Raw genomic sequence first — 21,969 nt, forward strand, 5'->3', positions numbered from 1 at the left:
CTTTCTTGCAAACTTACATTCCAGCTGGAACCTAAAAATGCAGGTCTTCTGCTTTTAAAATCACAATGGAAATTTTTACCTGCATTAGTAGAGAACAACCATTCAGATAAAAACTATGTTTATTTACCTTGCCGCTACTCTGTACCTTCTTCTCACAGCTGACTTCATTCTGTAAAGTAGATATAAAATCTAAGAATCATAAAGAATTGAAAGGAAACTCATTTAGTCCATTCTCTTGCCCAAAGACAAGATCTAAACTATTCACAGCACCTGTCCTTAAACCTTCAGTGACAGAGATTCTACAATCTGACCAGGCCATCTACTCCAGTATTTAACTACCTCAGTGTGAAAATGTTGGATTTTTTTTCTCTAAGGCTTAACTTAAATCTTCCTTCCTGCAAACTGAGCTGTTATTTCTTGTCCCATCCAGAACAAACATTAGTGTTCCCCTTGCCATTTTCAGATACACTTTGCATATTTGAACACAGTTCTGAAAGCTTCCTCAAGCCATCCTTCTTTTGGCTGAACAGCCTGAATTCATCAAAGTTGTTAGGTGGGTCATGTTTTCCAGCAGGTTATTCTCATTGATCCTTTGTAGGTTTTCTCCAGTTGTCCACAACTTTCTTGAAATACAGTGATCAAAACTGAACAAAATACTCCAGTTTAGGCTTTATCAGTTTCAAATACAGTGGACATATTACTTCATATATCTTACTGAGGATATTCTTATTTAAGCATCTAAATATTGTGCTTGATTATTGGACAGTAGCATGACAGTGCTGACAGATATTCAAGATAGCTACTACTACTCTCTGATCTTTCTTTACCAATTTGTCATTCTCTACCCTGCATTTTGCATTTGATTATTCAAACCTCCTTCACTTTGAAATATTTCTCATTTATGCCCTTAATTTTTTTTTCTAAGTATCTGCTGGCATTCCTGAGCTCTTTTTTCCATTAGAATCCTTTCCTATGGGATTTTGTTTACTAATGGGATTTTTATTCTCTTCCTAGGAATCATGAATTCTAGAATTTCATGACCACAATCACCAATGTTGCTTTTCACCTTCAAATTCTCAAATAACTCTATACCCATGATTTCAATCTCAGATGCACTTCACCCTGTTTTCCTTCTTACTGTCGCAATAAAAAATTTGGCGAATATGTTCCAAGAACTTGTTCATACTTTGCATCCTGCTACACGCTATACTTCTACCAAAGTTCAGCCTAGTCTGAAATGATCTCATCGCCTTGGATTGATGTTCTATATTTGACTAACCATGAAAGCACCTTTGTTATTTTTCCCTTTTATCACCACTATGGACTTTAAACAGGTTTATCTCCTGACAGATTCTGCCTCTCAGAGCAAGCATGTACGCCTCAATATATGGGGTAATATCTTATTCTTCTTCTTCTGTCTGTCCTTCCTAATAAGGTTTACCATTCTATATTCATATTTCAATCATGAGACTTATCCTATGAAGTCACTGTTAGGCCAAACAGATCATAATCTTGATTAGGTAATAAGATTTCCAGCTTCTCCTCTTTATTTTGATACTTTTTGCATAAGTATACCATACTAGAAGAAATTACTTAACATGGTGGTTTGTAAATAAAACATAAACTCAGTCCTCACTGCACAAAAGGGTGCTTTACCGACTAGGTTTCCAAACAGTGCAAAACGTTAGCATATTTTTTAAACCTGGCAAACCCGTAACACTAAACACTAAAATATCCACATTAAAAAAATAATAAATTATTAATATTAAGGGTAGTAGAACGTTTTCAAAATGAGAAAATGTCTGATGCAAATCTTAGACGCAAAATTTTTCAACAACTCAATAATGCTGGGAAAATGTCAAGCTATGGTAATATCATTATTAGCCTATCACCAAATACCTGTCCCAGTGTGAAAATATATTTATATTATTATGATGTTGTTACCTTAGAAAAAAAATATTTTGAAGTTGTTTTATAGACCTGTAATTCTAAAATATATCAGCTACAATGAATGGACTGTCTGGTACAATTTCAAAAGACTCCTTACACTTTCATTTAATTTCCCTTAAGATCATTTACAGCCCAACATGAAAACCTTTTAAGCCCATTGTTTCTTTTTGAGAGTTCCTTTAATTACTGTTTCAGTAAGATATTTAACTTACTAATATAAATTAGAATGTATCTTTTGTGGAAAGTGCAACTTAATTTGAATGTTATTTTAATGTATTGTTCATTTTAATGTATTTATTTTTATGTCTTGTTCAATGAATCATTTATGAACATTCTAGGAGATAAATAATATGATTTGGTAATAATAGTGCAGTACATCTGTTATGTCTGAAGCAATATTTACTCAGAGTCCTACGGAAACTTAGGAAAATGAAATGGTCACAGAATTGTGAGCAAGAAATTTCTCTGAAAATCCACATTTCAGTCCATAAGATTCCCTAGCAGGATATGCACTTAGCCAGTTAAATAGAAATTAAAGCAGTATGTTATCATTTAACAAGCTCTTTTGTTGATCAGACTAGAGAGGAATCACACTGTCTGTAGCAGCTACTAAAATGTAACAATACAATTTTTAAATAAGTTTTTTCCTGGGTAAGACACATCACATTGTTCTTCCAAATTCTGAGGGCTGTTCATCACCGCAGGCATGCAGTATGCAAATTAAACTTCTTTGCTCCAGCTGAGGCTGTACTATGCCCACTGAGTGATTCATCTTTGCAGGAGAGCAGGCAGTATTTGCACCATCAACCTTCCCCGAGATTTTACTGGGGGAAAGCTTTCTTCATCATTTTGATGTGATTACATAAAAGTCTTGGTATGGAAACTACCCTAAATAGAAACATCTTTGGATATGTCCTGGCCATGGACCTAGTATCTGCAGCCTTATCCATTTGGGGTATAGCACAGACTGTATATGATGCTTTAAGACAACTGTAAACTGTTTTTACCCTTTCCTGTGACACTTTCTATTATCAGAATGCATCTGCTCTAAATTATATCAGCAGAAACTAACATAATTTAGGAGCGTACATGAATCCTAAAAAAGTTTCTTTGAAAGAGTAAGTTTATTTGAAAAATGAAAATCTCATAGTGAACACTAAAGTAACTGTTGCTCCCCTTCCAAGTTTGAATACTCTAATAGTCTGTAGAAATAAGATTTGTCTGGGGTACTAACATCAATAGATTATAGTCCTCCAAAATCATAGATTGCTAAATATATTTGTTTCCCTTTTGCTACATAAACCTTTTAAATTCTCTAATAGAATGTCGTGGTTTAATCTCAGTCAGCAACTAAGCACCACGCAGCCGCTTGCTCACTCCCCCCACCCCCGGTGGGATGGGGGAGAGAATTGGAAGAGCACAAGTGAGGAAAAATCGTGGGTTGTGATAAAAACAGTTTAATAATTGAAATAAAATGATAATAATAATATGACAATAATAATAACACAAAGCAAGTGATGCACAGTGCAATTGCTCACCACCCGCCGACCGATGCCCAGACAGTCCCCGAGCAGCGGCCCCCCCAGGCCAGCTTTCCCCAGTTTATGTACTGAGCATGACGTCACATGGTATGGAATGTCCCTTTGGCCAGTTTGCCTGTGCCCCCTCCCAGCTTTTTGTGCACCTGCAGCCTTCTCAGTCAGTAGAGCATGGAAAAATAAAAAGTCCTTGGCTAGTGTAAGCATTACCTAGCAACAACTAAAACATCCCTGCGTTATCAACTTTGTTCTCATCCTAAATCCAAAACACTGTACCAGCTACTAGAAAGGAAATTAACTCTATCCCTGCCGAAACCAGGACATAGAAAAAAGAGGATTTTTTTCCTCTTTAATATCTTGATTATAGCCTTAAAGGCCCACATATGTCAGATCCCCTCACAATGAAATGTTCACAAACTAGTAAGAGAAAACAAAATACTCTGCATTTTTAAACTTCTAAGCAAAAAAACCCCAAAACCCCAAATGACAAAAAACAAACAAAAAAATCCTACAAAGAAAAAAATAGGGAACAAGCACATAAGAATTTAACTGAACTGCTCAGTTGTTCTACTTTCCTGTTCTTTCTCATTTAGTCCTTCTTCCCTTGACTGTTTATCTGAACTGTAAACTATTTTGGGTGAGGGAGTTGTTTTCTCACTTTCATATTTGTCAGTAAAGATTGCTGGCATTCTGTACTAACAAGTAACTGTTATAAACAACAACATGTATATTCTCTTTCATACAAACACGCTAGATTTTTTAATGATCGAGAATAAGGATCAGAAAACAGATTCCATACTTCAGCCTAGAAAACTGGAAATTAGCTGAGATGAAAGGAATGAAAGAGCCAGATCCCAGGAGTTAAGGAAGAGATGTTGATAGTGCCAACAGCGGCAGGAAGCAAAGAAAGGACAGAGGGGAAGCTAATGTTAAAGGACTGGAAGGCACATAAAGGGTTGAAAATCAGACATGAGTGAATCACTGTAGCATGAATGTGGCTCTCATTCACAAAGCTGAATGTTTCTAACTAGAAATCTGATATTATGTAGCTCCCAGATATTTGAAATTGCCCAAGCCAAAATGTTGCTGGAAAGAAAATTCCAAGCTTTACAGTAACACTGTACAACAGACAACAGTGACTGGGTCTGAAACAAGGGATGTCCTTTCTCCAGTGGCCAGTTCAGCAGTATCACAGAGAGGCTATGACAGTTATTTTACAGACATCTCTATCTGCAGTGCAATCCATTTATTTTTTTAATGGAAAAATTTAGTATGTCAAGGGTACCCAGAAGTACTAGTAAATAAGTGATTTGGTTCAAAATGGAAATAAAGAATATGTGTGTGTTTATCACTGTATAATCAATAGATTATCGGATTCTATGAATTGATTTAAAAAATTATTACGTGCACAATGGTATGTACTGAGTCTACTTAAGGGAGAAACATGATAGGGAACTTGTTCATTCATGCAAGTAGTCAGCTAGATGTAAAACAGAATAGCCACAGTATGAGAATAATTAATTCATAGTTGTATTTATAGAATTTGTAAGAACACATTAAGAAAGTACAATTCACATTTGCCAGTCTTAAAAATCAGGACTTAAATCACATTGCAGAAGAGCATAAACTGGTTATTAGTTTTGAGTGGCAGTATTTATACCTGTTATGATATATAACCACAATTTTAAACATTGTGTTGATTAATAAGTTTGCCACTAAATGCAGTTGACTAAGGCTTGGTTCTCAGTGCATTTCTGTAAAATTTTGTGTAAAGCCATTACTTTCATCACTGTAATTGAAATGATGTTACCTGCTTTATTTCAAGATAAAATTCTAAATAATTGTTCTTTTTTCATCTTGTAAAACTCACATAAATCCCATATCACAACATAATCATCATCAAATGAAATTATTGTTATTAACAATTTTCCCAGTACAGCTGGAACCACAGCCTAGAAAGTCTGATGTTAACTGCAGGCAAATTGGTAGAAACAATACTAAAATATACAAATAATGGACACATGGATAAATACTGGTATAGGGGGAAGTGTGAACTTGGCTTTTTAGAGGCAAATCATGTTTCAAAAATCTTTTGGACCGTTCTAGGTATATCTCAGCTCTTAATTTTTCCATTACACGTGGTCTTCCCAGATCCAACTCTCCCTCATTCTTAATATACAGAATGCTCCTATACCCTTTCTTACATTATACTAAATATATTTTCAAATGTCAGCTAGCTCCTGGCACAAGCCCAAATTTGGCAGTAGGTGACACACATAATTAAAAGATGGAAAAATCACTTCTTTGCTCAACACTGACTACTTTTTTTAATGCTGTTGCTGTACCACTTTATTAACTTACCTGCTATACACTTTACTTTTTCACTTTTTTTTTGCTACATTGTCTGTTTCAAATTTGGAAATCTGATGTCTAAAACTGTGGTTCCAAAAAACATTTACTTCAGTGATGAGACTGTGGAATGTTAATTTTACCTGTATTTTTTTTACTGGAGGGTATCTAGCAGTCTCTTGAAATGCTCTTTCTCAAATGCAAGACTACAGTACGTTGTAAAAATGAAGAAAAACTTTGGATTAGAAGCAGAAATGACTGTGGGAACTAAGTAGGGCATTAGAAAAATGTGCTAAAAATATACATATTCCCAGAGTAAGAAGGTGGACAGGACCATTCTGCAGTAGCTGATGTCTGACCACTTGTATCAGTCAAGGTAAGAGGGGAAATGAAATTGTATGTAGAAATTCCAGCAAATATATGCCACAACCTTAAAGAAATGTCTGTATGGGATTTTGTTTGTTTGTTTGTTTGTTGTTTTCCTTCCACTAATGCAACTCTATTGGTGTTTCTAACAGTGGAGGCTACAGTGTAGGCAGGATGCAGGTGTTATCACCATGTCATCTGGTCCTGCTCAGGGCAATACTAATAGAGAAAAATGCTTATAGATTTCTCTAGAAAAAGGCATTTTACTGCCTGTAAAGATGAGGTAATAATTATCAATGTTGTGAAGAGAACATATTTACAATCATAAGAGATATGGTAGGATGGGATGAAGGATAACATCAAGGTATCTCTCAAGGAAGTCAAAAGGAATGTCTGAACTGGTAAGGTTCAGACAGGATGTGTTGGTATCTGATGTTAATAATCATATTGATAACAAAACAATGCATACTGGCAAATCTCTTCTTTCCTAAAATGTCTCACTTCCTGCCTATTTCTGATAGCAACAACTTGTACCAGGATGTTTTCAACAATTGCTAAAATTTCAGAAAATAAAACTAGATGCTGACAAGGAAAACTGCAAAGCCCAGTTTAAATTTTTCAGTGCAGGGAGTGAAGCTATTGTTTGATTAGTTATTCACTCTGAGCAATTCATTTAGCCACTCCGTAAAAACTTATAATTTACTAATGATTAACAAACTTTTTACAATCTGGTTTAGAGTCACAGATAAAGTGTTACCCATAGAAAACATTAATTAAAATAGCAGTAATTCTGTGTGTATACCTAATTCTGGAATGATAAATGCACTGATTTTCAGATAGCAGTATGCTGAAAGTGTAAACTTTTCTGTTGAACCTTTTCAGATGTTTTTAATTTTTCTGTAGGCAAGATAATGAAAACTAAGATATTATAAAATCTGTTCTTTCTAAACAAAAGTCTTTCAGATAACCTAATTTTAAGTGATTACATTACCACAAAAATACTAACTTTGTGGCATATATTTAATTCTAGTTTTCTCTCCACTGTTAATTTTTTGAAGTTGTACAGCACGTTGAATTCAGAGCTACCTATTGTTTAATTATTAAAATATTCAGTTCAGGCTTAAACTATTTTACAAATTTAGTATATACTTGTTACAAACAGTATTATAAACATAAATATTAAATAAACACAGATGCAACAGCATAAATATTAGCTATTCATGAGGCCTTATGAGATAGGAAGGGAAATTAATGTCTCCATCATTTGGTTGACAGGATTCAGATTTCTTTTTCAATCAGAGCAAGTCAAAGTAGGAATAAAACCTGACTCCCTATTTTAGAGACACTGAACTACTGCAGAATAACATCTCAGATGTTCTTTCCTGTGGCTTGTAAAATTTCTCAGATTCATTTTTTTTAGAAAGTATTATGAATTATATCCTTGTCTCAGAGACAACCATGGTAAAAGTGCCCTTTGACTATGATAAGTTCTCAATTTCAGCCTGTATTTAGAGATTTCTCCTCTACTTAGATGATTTACTTAGATGCAAGATTATCTTTCTGGCCCAAAACCCAAGCTTTCCAAACTAATTTTATTATTCAATGCTCTTATATACCATGTTATATTTTCATGGGTGTAGCCTGCATCTCAGATAACCAACACCCTTTTAGAAGTACCGGGCCTTGAGAATAAGCACTTAGATAACATGTAGAGGATCAGAGGAAGAAGGAAGAAAACTACTGGGGAGTAAGAACTGTGGAGTAAATCTTTTGTATGCAGCCCACACTGCTCAAGTGAAGAGGGCTTTTGTCTGCTTATTTTAAAGAAACTGAAGTTCCACACATGAGAAAGAAGTGTGAGGCTTTGAATTGTTACCAGTTACTTTCCATATGTACCATTACTTCCCCACAGCTCTGTAACATCCAGTTGCCTGATGTTTATACTATGTATTTTTTGTTATGAATACCTGTCTTTTTAATATATTCATAGCTCCAGTTTCTGCTGCTGTCTTTACATACCTAAGTCCCTGTACGACAAGCAGTTCCACACACTGCTCTCTCTGATATAACTAAGGCCCTTCCACGCAATCATTCATGCCGTATGGATTGATAGATTGCTATGTGCTGAATTAAGCCATTCTTTTTTAGTTAGGCAAAAGATTATGACTGATGCCATTTAGAATGTCAAATTTCTAAAATATATCTTCCTCCAAAGTGTCCTAATAAGTTTTGCACATTAGTATTATCACCACACATATTTACACATTATTTTATTATTCAGACTCAAATACCTCCTCTCTCTTGAGCAAGTTCATCCTTCTTTATAGTCTTATCATAGACTGCGCTTTCTACAAAACAGGAAAGAAGTTTGTTTGAAAGTACTTTTAATTGTCCGCTTACATCTAAGAGACTATGCATGAGTGAGAATGTATTGCTTTTTGCTAGCCCATAGGAGATTAACCTGCTGTCCTTCAAATAGGGAAGCCGGAGCTTTTCCTCTATCACCATCTAGTGGGGAAGTACCAGGAAGTGCTGGAGGACCGTACAGTGGCCGTGGACCAGTAGTCGGAGCGATTACTTTCTATTGACTCTGCTCCTGTGAACAGCGCTTGGGAATACACTCAGTTCCCGTCACTTTCCACAGACATGCACATAACGAATCTGAACTTCATGAGTATGAAAGCAGGTTTCTTGACTGAATGCCCTAACTGATGGATTTCACATTACCTGCTTTATCTGAATCTTTATATCCTGACATCAGATAACTCTCAGATTGGAGACTGAACTGAACGTTAGATCAGAGATGTTAAAAAAAAAAGCCCAACAGCTCTGGGTATATCACCTTTTTTAACTTTTTACCATTTTGGACAGAAGCAATCAGAGTATTTTTGAATGCCATAAATTCCATGCATGGAGGTTAAAAATTAGAAACTGTTCCCTAGCTGTTATTGGGAGTAAACATTCGCTACAAATAATAGGTTTCTTGTAAATTAACGAGCCACAAAACTGGCATGATTATTTTAGGGAAATAAAACAACTGGACATAATTTGCTCAACCACTGAAACAAGGACAAGAGGAAAACACTATGGAAAAACATGTCTTTGGAGTAAAAATTCAAAGAATAGAGGAAGACTTGTAACACTTATTTCCCTTTTTGCAACTTTAAAGCAATAACTAACAAAGTGGTAAAGGAAAAATGGATTTCAGGACAAATTTTATATCAAATAGGGCTAAAATTTAAAAGATTTATTGATATTTTCAGGGATATTAGAGGGACATGGTAATTATTCAGAAAATTTTACTGGGGCTAGGGTATTTTAGTGTACATGCTTCCAAACTAGATTTAAACTATTAAAGGGTGTCATTTCTCTCTTCACATGTCAATATAGAGTTTAAAGTTCTTTTTCTGACCTAGCTATGTATTTCCATACCTAAATTTCTTGTAAATATAATCCTAATACTGAATTTCTTGACATGAGAACTAGACAGAAGCTGACAGATGCCATGAGGGACATTCAGTTTAAAGCACTGCAAAAAAGCATTGCTATGGACAAACTTAAATATCAACCAAGGCCAAAGGCAGCCAAGGTGCCTTTTACAAGGAAAGGTTTATGGGTGTTCTGAAAGACTGAACCCAGAGTAGAAACAAAGGTTTTATATTATCTCCTTGTTTATTTCTGAAGGAAGAAAAACAAGCTGTGGATTTTAACCACCCCCCAAAGAATCATAGCCATCTGTGAGGCTGTAGTGTGAAAGAAAAGAAGTCCTTTCTGGAGTCTAACTGAAGAGGAGATCAGGAGGTCAACAGAATCAACCAGAACTTCAAAAGTTCCCAGTGCTCCCAACACTTCCTCATATGAAAAGGAAAGCTCTACATTTGACTGAAGAGAACCAAACAACAAAATTCACTGAGTGAATACAGTACCCTTTTTACCCTTTTTTTTAAACTTGCACAAGTTCTCTAAGCAAAAGCAGACATTTCTCATATGCATTGTATTAAACAAAATCTTGCAACTTATTGTTATTTTGCAAAATGGTTTCCTTATTGTTATTTTGCAAAATGGTTTCCTTCTCTTTTTACTTTTAAGGGTTGTGGTTGCAGTTGTACACCATGTGTGCTTTCTACATTAGAAAACTAGGCCTAACATTGAAATATAAACCAAATGTGCAAAACACTTTTCAGACAAGAAGTTATACAGATGTAATAAATTTAAATATTCTAATGCCTAGTTTGTTATAGAAAATGTGACACCAGTATTCATGAATTGTCAGACACCAGTACAAGTAACTCACCTTGCTTGGCCTTAAGCAGTCTAGGAGCTGCAATTCATACATCCATTCATACAACTTAGGAGGCTTCTGGAAAAAGCTCTCCTGCACTAGCACAGGTGACACGAACTTCTTGCAGAAGTTCTTCTACCAGAACTCTTTCCACATGTTCCCTGCTACCAAGACATGCCTAATAACCTTAATAACTTGGAGTAAAAGTAACTATTCTGCATTTACTTTAAGCTATATGCCTACCTTTCTTCCTAAAAATTGTAAATGTCTCTTACCATACAGTTCAGTATGGTTCAGAACAGTATCCTTTGGGAATTAGAGAATAAAAGAGAATGGAAAGAAAAAGAGTGGTCCAAAGAAGGAACCCTGATCCAGCAAAGATGTCAGAGAAGGAAAATACTGAAAGAAAAACATTTAATTGCAGCCATTAAGGTCAGAGAAAATTCCAGAGAGATCCAGCGCTGTGAACCCAGGAGACAATCTGAGGAAGGGAAACGGGGTTTCTAGAGTTCAGTACAGCCAAGAGACTGAAGAGGCTGAGAACTGAGAAGTCGATAGGTTTTTTATATGCTTTATTTAGGATAACTGAAGCTTTTTGAGGGATTGAATTGCCACTTGAAGTTGAGAGGAAGCAGGAATAGAGAAATGGAGGAATAGTTGAAGAAACAGAAATTTTATCTAAATGACCCCTCACATTACATTATTTTAAAAAGCAAGTACATTTACTACAATTTTCTTTAATTCCTCTGCAATTCTAATTGGGAAAGACTATATATCAAAATCTGTAACATCTTACCACACACTTAAGTGCTTAAATTGAGAAATGCAGGTTAGGACCCCAGGTCTCAGGTCAGGACACCTCCATGTCTCCAGTTATTGCTCAAGAGAAAAAAAAGATGTTTCTGAAAGGTGACTTAACCCACCTGAGAGGAGCAACCGCTATCCACTGACTGAGGGCAACGTATGTCCCCAAGAGATGAGGAGATTGCTGACCTGGGGCGGCAGGTATGCCCGCAGGGTCTACAAAGTTTTCCACTGCAAAACTTAAAAAAGAAAGAAAAAAATCAGTTTACCCAATCAATACTTAAGCATTGACACATATCTCCACAACACTTACTAAGAAGAAAACACAACGGGTGACTTTACCTGATGGCATTTAAGTCCATCTCAAGAGTCAGTAGTCGTTTCCCCCATTTCACACTGCCCATATGAGACAGTTTTTACAACCCTGACCTGTCTGTGGTGTTTAAGTGTGACAGAGCTTGAAGCAGGATCCAAGTCTCTGAAAGAAATAACCTTCTACAGGGGGAGGTTGGGATTTGGCAGAAAAGGAGTTAAAAGTTGAGTGTCGGCGCCGAGGAACCCAGCGGACTGTTCCATTACCCGGGGAGGGAGGAATCTACTTCCACGCTATTAATTATTCGCTATAAAATTAATGACAAAATTTCAAAAGGAGAGCGATAAAAAGTCATTATAAAGCATGAGGAGGAGATCTATGAATTAAAAGAGGTGAACCTGAGGTAAAATCCTGAGGGCACCTCTCTCCTTTCTCCTGCGTGGGCAAGTTCCACTCAGCAGCCGGGTTGGTGTCGCAGCCTGGTTTGAGGGAGGAAGCGAGGCGACACCCCGGTAGTGTGTTTGGGGCTGGCTGGGCGTTTTAGGAGCTTTTAGATCCACTTTTATTTCTCCTTCCAGCATCATCAGAGTTTCCCTCCTCACTGGCGCAGTGGCTGCTCATAACAGGCCTCATTTACCTGAACGGGACTGGGAGGAGAGAAGAAAGGGAGGGCACGGGAGCAGTGATGGGAGATGGGGTTTGGAGTGACAAAGGCGCGGGCAGCGGCCACCGCGGGGGCAGCCCGGGGTGCCGCTCAGTCAGGAGTCCAGTGGCTTTCTTTAATGCAAATAATAATATAATCTGACGTACTGAGCCAAAATTTGCTTAGTAGAATAGGTGTAACAAATAGGCTTGGCTAACGGGAGTCCTGAGCATAAATGCAAGTAACTCGATAAGATTTCATACAAAGTGTTTAAGAACCGGGGGCTGAGTGACTGAGACCCACCACAGGCAGTTCTCAGGAACGTGCTCGGGCATTGAGTGCTTCTCCAGACATTTGATTACACTAATGTTTTGGAGTATTTTAGATACATTGATTGTGTTCTTTAAGATCGATTTAAAATGTCTGTGTATACAAAAAATACTTTTTGCTATTAAGTGATTATACTGCGGCATCCTTGATTTAGAGGCCCACAATAAAAATTTCTCAAGAAAGTGAGGAACTGGGTTCTTTGATCTGCACCTAGACAGAAGGAAACTGAGGGCACTTAAAATGTTCATGAAGTAGCTGGTGTAAGAGCAGCTATTAGTGATAAACATGAGAGCTTTCCATCATACTAAAAATATTTCTGTAGAATCATAAGTATGTGCAGTGCTTCCCAGGCAATTATAAAATGCCAGGCTCACTTCCTCTGAGAAACTCTGAAACTTAAAAGCAAACCAAAACCACACAGAATACACAAATTAAGAGCATAAAATGAGGTGAATAGGAGGGGTATTGTCTTTGGGAAGCCAAATCAATTTTTTTTAATGTGATATTTTCTTCTATATGATTAATAAGAACATTTCTTGTCTGCCCAATTACTCCTAAGTACCAGCTGAGTAGTATAAGCAGTAATACTGTGGTAACATGGTATATATGGAGAGTCCACATACTAAAGAGAAAGAAGAGATTGAACTACATCATAACAATGGTGGTCCCTCTGGGGCACACCAGTGAAACAGCACCAGAAAATTTGCATTAATCATTGTTCCTGCGCTATTTATTTTTTTTGTGGATAAATAAGGACTTCAGTGCACTAAGCTAGCAATCCAGAACCTTTCTTGAGCTCTACATTAACACATAACCAAAAATAGCATTTAATTAAGAAAAAGTTGCAGTATGTTTTTGCAGTCAAAGGGAAGTGTGTATGCTGGAGGAAACCTATTAGATTAATAGTACTGTAACTTTTTGCTTGGCACATACACAGTTGTAAGAATTTGTCCTTTAAATTTTTGCAGATGAAAAGAAAACATATTCCTAAAGGCAATAATTAGCTATTATTCTACAGCTACCAAAACATGTAGTTGTATTTCTATAGCCTGATTATTACAGCTCTATAACTTCCCTGAAATTACATGTGAAATTTTCTATTTCAGGCATTTTGGCATCAGTATATAGCATTTTGAATGAAATTTTGGGGAACTGGACAAATTATATTTATTACATGTGAAGAGCACCAGCCATAAAGAAGTCTCATATAGACATCTCTGAACTGCTTTTAGAAGAGGGTAAAGCTGTTACGAGGCCTGGTAAGAAAAACCTTCATTTAAATATACACATTTGGTTTTATTGTTGGGAGGGAAGATTATTAAAGGAGTGAGAAAGAGAAAAAAAGATGTAACTGCTACGGATAATCAGTTTGATAGATCATGAATGTTCAACAGTTACACAGTTTTATGCTAACTTCATAACACTATGAAGGTCATCAGAGTGCTGTGTAACGCAGTGTTCATGATAATGAAACAAAGCCTCAGAGGCTATAAAATATGTATGTGACACTCCTTCCCCCATAGGCCATGTTATATTTTTGAGTTAATCATCAACAATATAGGAATACTAAGCATTTTTCTCTTTTCAAGCTCTAGCTGGTATTAATGAGAAGATTTAGAAAATAAGGGGACCATAAGAATATCATGTGACTAACTGTAAAATAAAACCTGATGCTTTGCATTCAAAATTCAAATGGACTAGAAAAAGCTGCATTTACCTTTATTAATCTAGATTCTAAAAACAAAACAAAATCCCTAAACTTCTATTAGTACTTGTTTAGATGACCAATTTTTCATGAAACTGCATTCTTAAGGAAAACTCAGATGAAGTTAACATCAAAATACATAGCCTGTACAACTCTACTTAACATGCCCCTAGACTAGACAGTCAACTTCAGTACTTCTGAAGATTACGTGGAAACATCCAAGTTTTCATACTATAAGTAATATGCTAAGCTCTTCACAGACAATCATAAACACAGCACATTTACATTTTAAATAAAAAAAAATTAAATATTTGCACTCTATAGTCTAAATGAAGTTTCTGAAACTAGGTGTGAAAAAACTGAAAATGGAAAGATCATATTTTCAAGTCTGCACATATATAAATTTTTCTGAAACAGTATTTTCATGTAAGTACTTTTTATGCTATACTATACTTTAAATATAAATTTTATAGCATGGGTTTTACAATTAATCTCTTTACCAACAGATTATCCCTTATTTAATTGGCTTTTTTATCCAAATGTTATTCAACACAAATACCTTTTCTATAGTATTAAAATGGCATACCCACCAAAGCAAATTTTACATTCACCTTCTACTCAAAGACATAAGTAAATTCTTTTGCCTCTATGGGCATTTGACTAGTCTGTAAACATGATTACGAGAAAAAATAAAACCAGTAAGATCATTGCTTATAGAGAGATCCTCTTTTAAGCCAGTGGATTCTTTAAGAGAAACAAGTAGAGATTCATATTTTGGATTATTTTTGCCAACGAAGAAGAGTCAAAATACGAAAAGAAGGCAAGTAAGGGCTTTTATATGCTACCTCTATCTTTGGGAGCAAGTGAGAAGGAAACAATCCAAAACATTAGGGAAAACACAGTCTAATGGCAGAGAAAAAATAAACTTTGCCCAAGGAAATGCAGGAGAAACAAGCACTTTGACTAGAAGAGAGTGATCACTAGTGTAGCCTGGAGTAAACACAAGACTGACTGAAGTCTGAAAATGAGGGGAAACAGCAGTGGAACCATGGAAGGTATGAAAGTAATGAGTAACTTCAGGAAAAAATCTAGTGAATGAAAGTATAAAAAATATTTTATGGGGCATGTGTATATATTTTCCTGTCAGGAAAATTCATATTTTGAATGCTGCCAGGTTATTGTAATTTATGGATCTATTTAGAAGGCAACTGTCTTTAAAATTGGAAATGTATTCTTACATGCTTTGACTTGAATGGCTAGTGGATTGTCTCTGTCAGAAAAAATATATGATGGCATCAGATATTTTGATGCACTCTATTTATAAAGATTGTGCATATGTTCTTTTCCTCTGAAACCATGGGAAAATTTCACTCAAAGTCTCAAGTCCTTTTTGCTTGACAGTCATCTTGAATCTCTCTTGCTCCATTTTTCTTAGAGCTACGTTCCCAGTGATTGCTCATGCCTGTGTATGGGTTTCTGTATCTTCTCTGCATCTGTTTCTATGGCATTTTACATCTTTTTTCTCACACATGCCTATCCTCAAAATATCCAATAAAACATGTGCTGCCTACATGTGCCTTTGTTTTGGGTGGTGACATGTACCCATGTTCTTGTGGAGGCTGTTCTTGTTCCAGAAAGTTTAACTATTTCTTACAGTGATTTTAAAGAGCACTGTCTATGATAACTAGCTGTAATGTTTTATCTAACAACAATATTATGGATAACAGGCCACCTTAATACATTGAACTCTGCGTGGAAAACATACTAGCAAAAGCACAGGTATACATATTACAGCCTCTTTAGGAGAGTCACTGTATCATCTTTCATATGAGTACTTGCACTGGATTGAAATCTTTACTGGGAATACAGTAGAGAAAGTTGGCAAACCTACAAAATGTTCAATAGTAACTCAAAAATATAAATTAACATAAATTAACAATGCTGTGCACACTAGTGTTCTTTCATTATAGTCAAGATTTGTAAACAATTTCCACTTACCTATAACCTTTAAGAAAACTGCTCATGCTTATCCTGTTATTTCTACAAATATATACCTCTTAGGCCAAGATTTTCTATGCTGTTCTCTTCAAAGATGAATTATGTTTAGGGAACCTGAGGGAAGTCATGTAGGTATTTTAAAACAGTGGGAGGACAAATAGAGAAATTTAAACATCAAAAACTAGAATTTAAATACATCATGATACAGAAAAGGACATTTTTCATAAATAGATCATTTTGACTTGATTTTTAAGTTATGGTGTTACGAGCGAAAAGCAGGTGCGGATCCCCCAGGGACGAGGCACAACACTCAGCAAGTGAAAGCTTTGGCTTTAATGAAAGCGTAGTGTTACCATGATGGGAGCCCCGGGACACCGTCACTAATCAAATAGGGACCCAACACAGTGGAGCCCTGCTAGGAAGTGAAGCTTAAAGGAAAGCACCGCAGGGGTGGATAATAAAACTTGCGCTGATTAATATATCATACATATGCAATGTCTTGTTTTGCTCATTAGTGCAGATGGGGGGGGAAGCGAACTATCCTGGGTTAACGTGACAATGAGATAAGATGTGCTTGGGACTCTACATACTCGGATGGGGGAGGCGAACTATCCTGGGTTACCGTAACAAAATCTTCTCACGCCCTACATATGGCTATTTGAAAATTCCATGCTAACCATTCCCAAAAGGTATATTCTTATCTCAGTCTTTATTTTTTTCTACTGTAACTGAGTTGCACCACCTAGGCAGAGACATTTATCTGTATTTAATTGCATTGTAAAAGCCCAGGCAGCTTCTCCAAGTCAACAATTCTATTTTATGGATCACTTATTGTCCCCGTCAAAAGTTTAAAAAAAAAAAAAAAAAAAGGCTTTGTGCATCAGAATGCATGGTATTGCAAGTCTGTGAGAAATTAAATCTGTGACAAGTTAATACTGGTTTCTGGCTCACTAATGGAGCACCCACACATCTTCTGAAGTGCTGACAAAGCAGATGGACTGATGTTTGTCCCTATGACCACACTGAGAAGCAAGTTGCCAATATGTGTCCAGTTACAAAATGGAATCTTTTTTTTAAAAGAAGTTATAAGAGGAATATTCAGCATTCAGAAAATACCCAATGATGTTTTATTTATCCTTATTCCTTTTCCATTTTTATCTTAAAATCAATAAATTACATTTTAGAAGTTATTTTCATTACAAATTGATGTTAGCCATAATTTAAAGGAGTGCAAAAGTTACTTGTGTTTATTTCATTTTATTGCACAACGTGTGTTTTCTGTTCCTGTTCTCACTGTAACATCCTTTCATAAGGGCCACAAGATGTCTAAAAGAAAGAGGGACATCTGCTGCAGGTTAGAAGGCTGTTTTAGCCACCATATAGGACTTTCTAAAATGTCTTCACATGAACAAATATCTAACTTGATAGCCAAATTCCAATCAACTTCCTTTTGTCAGGTTTCTGGATAAAAAAATTAGGTGATTAATTGCTTCAATAAAGAATTGGAAATATGAATGTGATTTATCTCTAGGTGGGGGACCACAGTTCCCTCTTACTTACCTTCCTTTTGGCTAATCACTCCAAGGAGACTGCATTAGGTGTGTCTATAAAATGCAATGTAAATGAAACCACCACAAAACATTCACAGACATTGGAAATAATTTGTCTAAAAATTGTGTATTAAAATGTGCAAACAGACCTTGGCACAGGCTAAAAGCATGCCAGCTAGTACTTTCCCAAACAATTCCTGGGCACAGTTTGGGAGTTAGTGTGAGTCAGGAACCATTCCCAATGGGCAGTAGATGCATGTGACTATCCTGTTTTGAAAAATAAAAGGGTTTAATAATAAAGGCATAAAACATTGTATGGCTACCAGCCTCAATGCCAGAGAACAGTCCCAGGCATGTTCAGCCTATTAGTTTATAGGTAGCCATTGAATCTTTTGGCTGAGATGGTTAACACTTCAGTATCTGAAGAATGGAAAAGTTCTGCTTTCTTTCAAAGAAGCAGTTTTTAAAGGCCTAAGCCCAAGAAGCTCTTTTAACATACATGATTATCTAAATCATCTCTCTGTCTTAAATCTTCTTTTTACTGGCAAGTTCATTAAAAAGGGAGTGGCAAGGCATTTTAAGCATGATATGATGTTCTCAGATTTCTTTAATCCATACAAGTGTGGCTTTCAGCTTGCGCTGAATACAACAGTCCATTAGGCCAATTTTTAATTTATGTCCTTTGCCAGAAGATGAACATCCACATTAACTTGCTGGCCCATGAAGCTGTATCGATTTACCTTTACACCTTAAAAAGTGAAAAAAAAATTGCCCAAATGTTTTTATCTTCATCTCAAAATAATCCATAGTGGCCCTCACAGCTCTTGTATGAAATTGCACAGGATTTGTTATGTAACTGACATGCAGTTCTATATCTCTATTATAAAACATGACAGTAAGTTGCTTTCCCAGTGCCTGTCTAAAACAAGACTTTTTGAGGATAAAGTCATATGAGGCTCAGATTAAAGAAAAAAAAAAATATTTGTGGGAAGTTCAGGAAGTTATAGCAGGAATGATACCTGCTTCCTTTCTGAAGTTCACCAATAGTGAATCCACAGAAAAGAGCCTAAAGAGCATCTTTAGCCAGATTTCAGATTTCTTTCAATGATAATGTATAACTGATCATTTATCTTCCCTATAAAAACAACTGTTATTAGGTCTGTTCTTACAGCCCTAATATAACAATACTGGGACAGTCTACTTGTCCAGCAGAGTAATCTATCACTGACCTCTTTTCTGTTATATAATGTATTTTATTGTTATGTATATTTTATAGTCTAAATTACATATATTATCTATATTTTAACTTTATTCAGAATCCCTAGTGCCTTGCATAATCAAAAACTGACTGTAACATTCAAATGAAAATACTAGAGATTTGTCTTCTATCATTTTTCCTCCATAGAGAACTGTTTTTTACAAGTATACATTTTAAAAGATACATCTGCCATAGAATTCATATCCCTTCTTCATACAAACAGAAGCACATTCTTAACATGGTAGAGATAGTGCAAGTTTGTCACTTAGAAAAAATTAAAAAATGAAATAGTATTATTTCATTCCATATGAAATTCTCGTTGGCAAATTATGCTAAATAATTAGAATAAGTAAAAAAAACCCAAAACAAACCTCCATCTGGCTTACCAGAAAAAAAAAAATCAGTAGTCACCATCAAGTTGTAAACTTAGAGCAAGTACCTATACAAATATTTTACTCCTCAATCTGCAGGCTTCCTTGGCTTTTTATTTTACCTGTACCACTGAAGGCCTCATCTGATGTTTAGGTTGCTTAATTCTCACGATGAATATTCCCCACCGAATTGATTACATGGTGCTATTATTTGCTCCTCTGAACTAAAGTCAATGCAAAGAACATAACTTTATCTTACTTGTCATACAGCATTCATCATTACATTCTTCCTATTCGCTGTTGTAGTCCAGCCTTAACACCAGATTCCCAATTATTTGAATACTTAAATTTAGGATGATAGCTATATGATTGCATTACTATATTACATTCAGATAATAAGCTGAGTTCCTTTCAATTATTAAAAAAAAAAATTACCATCATAATGGGTTTTTTAATATTTTACTGACACATCACATTTATTTAAAAATTCTGCCCAGAAATACATACTACCTATAAATTACTAACAGGTAAATATAACAATGTTTGTGCATCCCATTAACAACTTAAAATGACAGGTACCTGTATGTTATACCAGCCCTTAAAGAGACAAAAATGGAAAAGCACAATACATTTTTCATTCATTCTATAGAAAAAATCAAATGACAACAAGCAACCTCTAAGAAAATATTGGTGTCGGGTGTGTTTTTACTGTAATATTACATGCTGTCCATAATTTATGAAGCTGAATAACAACATGTAGCTGTCAGGGAAGTTAACATCTGAATGAAAAGGGCAAAGAGGTCTCTTCACTGTTTTCAACAGTGTACACACACATACCGTCTTTATAACTAGAAAGCTTTTTATCTCAGTACACAGTTTTAAACAGCAGCGAGAGGTACCTACAACTTAACATTTTTTTGTGAAAATTGCTTGAGAAATACATTTTAAAAACAGTACTGTCTGCATGAAGATCTTTAATTCCTGCCTTTTAAAGTTACACTAAAAATACCAAATTATTGGTTCTCTTTGAAGAACAAGAAATTAGTCTCAGAATAACTGACTGTGCAAATAGCTTAGATTTATGGGAGCCAGTCATTTGTTTAGAGCAAAAGACACATTCTCCCTTGACATCAAAGGGAGCAGGATTAGGTTCTAAAGCTTTACCCTGAAACTTGCAGTTCATTTTCAGGACTATATAGGTGTGGATTTGTCAGAGGAATTCAGAGAGCTTTGCCTTCCTTTGCACTGCCACCAGCTTTGTTCAGTGGCTCCTTAGTGTGCCACAGTCATGGTTGTATGACTGCATAGCTCCTCCCATACAGATTAGGACCACCTCCACCCCATGACTAAGGTCTGGAACAGAAATAAGGTTTAAAGTATCTTTTGATATGCTTTCCGGTAATATACTGAAATACTTGTTTTTATCCCTTTTTCTGGGCATTTCAGGCATAATGAGATGAACCCCATGCATACTAAAATATTTTTTAGGAACATAGTGAGCCTTCATTCCACAATAAATTGTTGTGAGTGGACCTTTGAAGACAAAGGGAATACAAGGAATCACTTGTCTGAATGCAACTGAAGAATTTGCACTTTCCTTTTTAAAAGTGAATTACAGTAATATCTAATGGAATAAAACATATTTAAGTATTTAATTTCCCTTAATGAAAAAAAAAATCCTGATCTGCTCATGTGTGTTACACCACCACCTTCTAAAACAACTAATGACTTAAATTAGTTGTTTTCTTGTGCAGGTAATAACATCATAGTACTCAGACAAAATAGCCATTTCTACAAATTCTTTTAGTTGAACAGGATTTTAAAAACATAAAATGGTCCAGTGACATTCTCACTGGAAAATTCCAACAGAAACAAAGTAGTCAAATAGGTGTTGTGTCTTACCATGATGTTTGTACTGGCTAAACCATACTTGATACGGAAGACACCTGGCATTTGAAAAGCAAAATTTCAGTATTTACATTTTATTTACACACTAAATCACCCAATTAAGAAAAAAAAATCATTATATAAATAAGTTACTAAAATCACATAAAGACTCCATCAACATGAATTGGTAACAATCAGAAGTAGATTGAAGTAGTATTCCTGGGCCAACTTTGTCATTTTAGAATCACATTTTCCTTTGAATTCATAGGTGTATATGTCCACATACATATGTACATGTGAACTCTAAATAGGTAGTCCATTATTTAGTTTGGTACCAAAAGAAGATGATAAATATTTTCCCCCTTGACTTACAGAGTTGCACTGTATTAAATTAAGCACGAGGACTTATGAACATGCTTCATTTACTACACTAATTATTTCTCTTTATTTCAAATGGATAACTTGAAGTTGTGAATGAATAAACAATTATAGGATTGGGACCTTTTATATTAACTTGGAATAAAGGTATATAATACATTTCTTTCAGAGCCCAGTTTACTCTGTCTCCATTAAACTTACATGAGCATGTACCCATTAGATATTAGTATTTCCAGTACTGATTACC

The sequence above is a fragment of the Aptenodytes patagonicus genome, chromosome W (genome assembly GCF_965638725.1).
Source record: "Aptenodytes patagonicus chromosome W, bAptPat1.pri.cur, whole genome shotgun sequence".
NCBI lineage: Eukaryota > Metazoa > Chordata > Aves > Sphenisciformes > Spheniscidae > Aptenodytes > Aptenodytes patagonicus.